Here is a 7,633-nt window from a genome sequence, read left to right as displayed (position 1 = left end):
AGAAATGTAGACCAAGATCTCCTCTGACTTTTCCCTCAAAAAGATTCAAGAAGCATAGGAAGAATAGAGGGATAGGGCAAGCTCTCAAGGTAAGCAACGGTGGAGAGCAAAAGGGGAAGAGGGGTTAGGTTCCCAATTAGGAAGAAGGGGGCTTTTATAGCCCCCGACAAAATATGTCCGTTGGAACATTCCAGGCCGAAATATCCGGCCTAAGTGAGGGCCGGAATATCCCCAACCTTGGAATATCCGGTCCGACATGAAATGTCCAGCCAAATATCGGGGGGGGGGGGGGGGACTGTAAGCCTGGCCGCTAAGTCCTTAGCCGATTTTTTGGGGGCGGATATTTGCAAATATCCGGCCCTGGATTATCCCCCCCCCCCTAGAAAACTGACAAAGATAATAAACCAAGAATGAACAAATCTTTAGCATCTCGACTCCGATTGAGACGAAACCAATTTTGTTGGAAATATGGAAACAAGTCGGGGATGATTTTCTATGAATTTTAGAGTGAAACCTCTCAATATGAGAAACCAAGAAAATTCCAATATCCAAAACGCAGCAAGTAAATCATGCGGAATCCATTTTCGATGAACTAGAGCTTGTCATGAGAATAAGCACAAGCTCTAAAACATCACATGGATAAGATCCAAATAACAACCAAGAAAGATTATGCAAGGATGCAAAGGTTTGAGCTCTCTCCGAAGGATACGATTGAGTTACTCACTTGAGATCCCTCTTGATAGTACGACAACTAAACTATAAACTGGTCTCTGACTACAGCAATAGGTCGGTAAGAAAAAAACCCTATCGAGATAAAACCTTAACCTTGCGTGTTCCACTTGAGCTCGGTGATGACGATCTTGACCGCAACAAGATGAAACGCCTTTCTTGATTGTGCTTGCTTGATGAAGTATTGCGGATTGCTCCCCCATAATTCACTATGGGAGAGCTTCTTCTTCGGCGTATCTTCACATATCCATGATCACCATAAGGATGGCAAGCTTCAAGTAAATGTTCTCTTCGAGTTGGCTCATCTTTAACTTGCACTTCATTTCTTCATTCTTCATCATGTTGATGTCTTGAAGTTAAACTTGAGGCCTCACTTCAGCTTCATCTTCAAGACATACCTGACACTTGCTATTCTTCATAAATTTCTTCTTGTTGCAACCTTCAAGCCAACATATGGTTCAAGCATTGCCTATGCACAACTCCTACAAATATAGCTCAATGCAAACATTAGTCAACATGGATTGTCATTAATTACCAAAACCACACATGGGGGCTCCATGTACTTCCACCTACCCGTACCAACGGTCCTTAAACCTTCCGGAGTTTCTTCTCACGGTGCCCTTTCACCTAGGTGCGTGGAAAATCATTTAAATGACTTTTATCATTCAAAATATCATGCTTATTTTCAATATGTCAGCTTCGAAGGATACGTTCATCAATATCTTCATATTTTGGGATCATGTGGAAACAAGCATAAAAGGTGTGCACGAGTGTCATAAAATACCAAAATCCTATCACTACTCGTACAAAAACATAAGATAAACATACTTCAAAAGTGCACTCATCACTGACTAAGGTGATCCTCCGATCGTTGGACATAGTGCATGTGGACCTCGGGTACGCTAAGTGGTGGTGTTCCACCGAGTGTGGTGCCATCATCTGTGTCGACGACGAGTCGAACAACGGCTTCTCCTCGTTGTTCTAGGACGACGACTACGACCACCGCCCAGAAGATGTGTCCTATGAGGCGGACATCGACAACCTCAACTTCAGCATGGGGCAGGGGAAGGGGTGAGGGTGCTTGTTATAAAAACGTCAGTGTGAGCAGCCACTTCTCAAAATTAAGGGAGGATGTGACAATGCTATTTGTCGATGTCTATTTAAAGGGGTCTGATGAAGATTCTCTAAGGGTATCTCAAGAGGACTGACCCAAATGCTCCTGGGCTGTGCAAAATGGTCCGCGCGGGCAGGCGGATAGAACGCGCACGCTCCAGTGGGACAACCCAAATGGACCGACCCGTCCACCACGACTCATCGGCCTACCAAATTTGGGGAACCAATGCGTTGGCGCGGACGCTGCATCGACATCGCGCGTGTTTGGATGCGCGTGTCGCGGGTCCGCTTGGAAGCCACCCGACAACAAAAGGTTGACTGGCAGCAGCGTTTAGCCATCAAGGACGTCGTTGACCACTGCACCCGCCGCCTCAAATTCTGCACCGGCATTGATGTCGATGGCACTAGAAGCTGCACATGTGCGCGTCGGCATTGATGGCCAGTGGTACTTAAACCTCTGTTGTGCCCGCCTCTTCTTCCCCACTCCCACGGCTGCCACCATTGCCACTCCTCCGCGATCTCGCCACGATGAAGCTCTCAAAGTGGATGACGAAGACCGCCAACGACCACGAGGTTGGGTCCTCGTCCGGCCGCCGGCGCCTGCCAGGATTCTCCGCCTCGAAGTAACCCTGCGCGTGCCCGCCTGCTTCCTCCATTCCCGCAGCCGGCGCAGTTTGTTGGTCCACAGGTGGCGGCATCGACTCCTCCTCCGCAGCAACCAGGTCACAACCGATGATACGTGCCGGTGCTGGAGGGGCATCAGAGGTGGGCGCAGGGTGACCCCTGCTGCCACTGCGATGTCTCCCGGCCACACGGGTGGCATCTAAACAGGTGGAGGCTCCTTGTTCCGCCTCCGCCCACGGACCGGCGAGTGCTGCGCTAGGAGATGTGCCGAAGAATCGAGCAGCTGTCACCAGCGCTATAGCACGAGGAGGCGCACCAGTGCGAAGATTTCTGGCGCGCCTTCCTTGCCTCGGAGCACGAGGCGCGCCAGACAATCCACAGTAAGCGGGATTTTCTGCCTGACGATGTCGCACCCATCAGGAGGCGTATAAATATCCTTTGTGTTCAGGAGACTAGATTGTTGGGTCAGAAGGCGAGGGAAGTCGAGAATACCGGCTTCAAGCTTTGGTATTTAGGTTCAGCTAGTACTAGGAACGGCGTAGGTGTCCTCATAGATAAGAGCCTCAAGGATATAGTAGTGGACGTTCGGAGAAAGAGTGATAGGATCACCCTAGTCAAGCTAGTTGTTGGGAATCTTGTCCTGAACGTGGTGAGTGCTTATGCCCCACAGGTTGGGCTCGACATAAGCGCCAAACGATAATTTTGGGAGGACTTGGAGGATGTGGTCAGAAGTGTACCACCAAACAAGAAGCTCTTCATCGGAGGAGATCTAAATGGCCATGTGGGCACAACTAACATAGGGTTTGAGGGTGTGCATGGAGGCTTCGGGTATGGTGACAGAAACCAGGAGGGTAAAGACATCCTGGGCTTTGTGGTTGCCTATGATCTGTTAGTCGCTAACACCTTATTTAGGAAGAGGCAATCTCACCTAGTGACCTTTAGTAGTGCCCAACACTCTAGCCAGATTGACTTTGTTCTCACTAGAAGAAGATATAGGAGGGCTTGTTTGGATTGCAAGGTGATCCCTAGGGAGTGTGTTGTGGCGCAACATAAGCTTGTGGTAGCTGACTTCCGCTTCCACGCTCGTGTGATGCGGGATAAAGGCATCAACATCACAAGAACAAAGTGGTGGAAGCTCAAAGGGGAAGCACAACAAACCTTTAGGGAGAGGATGATCACGGAAGGACCATGGGACGAAGATGGAGATTCAGATAGCATGTGGGTGAAGATGGGTACATGCATTCAGAAGGTAGCTAGGGAGATGCTTGGAGTGACCAAGGGTAAGAAGTCACAAGATAAGGACACATGGTGGTGGAATGAGGATGTCCAAAGGGCTATCAAGGAGAAGCAGTGCTACAAGAGTTGGCACCACGATAGAAGCACAAGCAACATGGTGAAGTACAAAGAGGCCAAGAAGAAGGCAAGGCGAGTTGTGAGTGGAGCAAGGGGCGGGCCTATGAGGAGCTATATGACAGACTAGGTACAAAGGAAGGCGAGAAGGATATCTACAAGATAGCGAAAATTCGTGAGAGGAAGACAAGGGACCTCAACCAAGTTAAATGTATCAAGGACGAGGCTAATCGACTTCAAGTGAAAGATGAAGATAAAGGAGAAAGGAGATATCCAAAGCTTGGACATTAGTACCTATCTTCAAGGATAAAGTAGATATCCAAAGTTGTACTAACTACCGAGGGATTAAGCTTATGAGCCATACTATGAAACTTTGGGAGCGAATCATCGAGTATCGCTTGAGGAGAGTGACGGAAGTCACTAAAACCAATTCGGTTTTATGCCCGAGAGACCGACTACAGAGGCGATTTTCTTACTTCGCCAACTTATGGAGAGGTATAGGGAGCAGAAGAAGGACCTACATATGGTCTTCATCGACTTGGAGAAGGCGTATGACAAGATACCAAGGACAGTCATGTGGTGGGCGTTAGAGAAACACAAAGTTCCAACAAAGTATATTACCCTCATCAGAGATATGTACGATCATGTTGTGACAAGTGTTCGCGCGGGTGATAGTGAGACCGATACCTTCCCAATCATGATAGGACTACATCAAGGGTCGGCCTTGAGCCCATACATGTTTTCCTTGGTGATGGATGAGGTGACCAAGGATATACAAGGAGATATTCCTTGTGTATGCTCTTTGTTGATGATGTGGTGCTAGTAGATGAAACTAGGGCCGGCGTGAATAGGAAGTTAGAGCTATGGAGGCAAACTTTGGAGTCAAAGGGGTTTAGACATAATAGGAGCAAGACTGAGTACATGCGATGCGACTTTAGTGGTGTTGGTGGCGAAGACGGAGATGTCAGTTTAGAAGGAAAGATAGTGCCTAAGAGGGACACCTTCCGTTACTTGGGATCAATGTTGCAAAGCAATGGTGATATCGATGAGGATGTTTGCCACATGATCAATGCAGGGTGGATGAAGTGGAGGCACGCATGACGCATCTAGTATCCTATGTGACAAAAAGGCCCCACAAAAAGCTAAAAGGTAAGTTCTATAGGACGGCTGTCAGACCAGCGATGATTTATGGGTCAGAATGTTGGCCCACTAAAAGACAACATATCCAACAAATGAGTGCCGCGGAGATGTGCATGCTGCGTTGGATGTGCGGCCATACAAGAAAGGACCGGATTAGGAACGAGGTAATTCGTGATAGGCTACGGGTGACACCGATCGATGAGAAGCTAGTCCAACACCGACTAAGGTTGTTTGGGCATATCTAGCGGAGGCCTCCAGAAGCTCTCGTTAATAGTGGAACTCTAAAGAGTATGGAGGAGGCTGGAAGGGGGTAGAGGACGGCCAAAGTTGATGTGGGCGGAGGCGATAGAAAGAGACCTGAGAGATTGGAATGTACCTAAAGTCTTCTCTTGATAGGACTGCATGGAGATCAGCGATCATGTGCCGGAACCTTAGTCACTCGCTTCTTTTCTCTTTCCCTTTTCCCCTTTTTTTCCTTTTTTTTATTTCTCCTTGTTTTGGTTCTATTTTTTGTTGGGTTTCATATCTAGCCTACCCCAACTTGCTTGGGAAAAAGGCTTTGATGTTGATGGTTGATACCGCGCCCAACAACGAGGACGAGATCGGCTACGACAACGAGGAGGACGACGAGATGGATGACGTGCGTCCAGCCACTGTGAAGCTGGAGGCGCTCGTCCCCGACGATTACGACGAGGAGACGGCCGCGGCCGCCGCCCTGGCCGCGTCAAAGGCCGACGAGGAGTCGAAGTGGCCCTGGCTAGGACTGGAGGACGTCGTCCAACTGTTGACAATGGTAGCAGATCACGCTGCTTCCATGCCACTGCACGTGCCACCACAGGCAACATGGGATGGCCAGATGGTCCTACCACCTCCGCAGTACGCACCGCCAGCCACACCATCGTAGTACGTGCAACCACCGTAGTAGGTGCCGCATCAGCCGCATCACGTGACAAGGTATTAACTTGTCAATGCCTACGGATTGTAGACTAGGGTTTAGTTGGATGTAGAGGGCAAGTAGATCTCGAAGGTTTCAGCCGAAAAGTACTCGACGAATATGAAACTAGGGTTGTGTTGACAGTAAATTCGATCATTTCTTTGTCCCTCGACTCCCCCTTGTATAGGAGGTGGAGCCAAGGGTTTCGTAATACACAAGTTTACAGAGTCCGGGAGGGTTTCTAACCCGTCCCGCAAGATTACAAGTATCCTTTCCTAATACAATTCTAGCTTTCCTTAACAGTATCTTGGGCTTCCGAATCTTCTTATCCTTCGGGTCGTGGGCCTTCAGTAAACCCCGGGTACCATCTTCGGCAGGCCCATTGGGGATGCCTATGTCAGTAGCCCCCGAGATTTTACTTGAATCGTAGAGTCAGGGAAAATCTCCAACTTTATATTCGTTCAATACATCTGCCGAATTTTATCACATATCTTTTAAATATGCAATTCTATATTGTACAGGGATAATGGTAGTTGGGGCTAGTTCATCTGACGGATCAGGTACTAGTTAATCGCTCTAGTGGCAATCCGCAAAAACCTACTTCAAGATCACGTCCCTGGACATGATCTCGGGATACCGGTGTAAACTTCGACAAGTGCCGCTTAAGGTCTTACCATTCCGTCGAGTCCCAGTCATATTTTATCGGGTACCTAACGCGTCCGTTAGGATTTTTCTTCGTATCCGTTGATACGGAAAAAAGTAGCAAACCGACGTCAGAGACGGCGCTACGCCACTCAGAACGGATCTGGGGTCTTACCTTCGCAATGTTCTGCGGCATTCAGAGATTATTCGCTACTTTGGCGCTCTGAGAATATATTGTCGAGTGCTTTTTCGGCTGCTGGAATAGCACATTTTGTCGAGTCAATGTATGACTTATTTTGTCTTCCCGATGGGAGTATATGTCGAGTTATTTGTATAACTCGAAATATGCTCACTTTTTCTTTTTTCTTCTTTCTTTCTCTTTCTCTTTTTTTTATAACTTCATCGGGTACGCGAGCAGCGTTCCCGATGGGAGTAGCCCCCGAGGCTACAGCCAAGGACTTGTACTTGGTTCTAGGCTCAACACTTTATTGCCTCATGTCAATATATTTTCAATCCGTCTCGAACTTTTTATATTTATCGGGTGCGCGACCAGCGCTCCCGATGGGAGTAGCCCCCGAGGCTATGAACAAATGCTTGGATTTGGTCATAGGCTCTCGACATTTCTATTTTGTCATACTCGAATTTTTCTTTTTTCCAAAGTAGCCCCCGAGCATTTGGGCAAAAACTTGTATTTGTTCAAAAGCTCCCAAAACAATCTTCTGCTGTCGCCATTCTTTCAAACTGTCGTATCCGAGATTTTCTCTTACCAAGGTGACATCATTGCTGATGATAACCACGATTACGATATCGGGAAAATGCGAGAACCTCTCTCTCTGGCTTGTGGGCCCAAATTTCGCACCAATTTGACACGTCGCGCAAGTGGGGGACACACGTCCTCCGCTTTTCCTGGCGCACGTACTGTAACTGCTGCACTTTCTTGTCTATATGAAATTACCGTTTACCCCTTGTCCACGTGTACACCATCTGTCCCGCAATCTTTCAATCCAACGGCGTGACGGTTCACCGCACCTCTATATAAGGGTGTCGTCTTCCTCCTCTAGTCCTTTCGCTCGCGCCGTTCCTCTGCTCTCCTCTGCCAAA

The sequence above is a fragment of the Lolium rigidum genome, chromosome 6 (assembly GCF_022539505.1).
Source record: "Lolium rigidum isolate FL_2022 chromosome 6, APGP_CSIRO_Lrig_0.1, whole genome shotgun sequence".
In the NCBI taxonomy this organism is placed as follows: domain Eukaryota; kingdom Viridiplantae; phylum Streptophyta; class Magnoliopsida; order Poales; family Poaceae; genus Lolium; species Lolium rigidum.
This window is presented reverse-complemented; position numbering follows the sequence as displayed.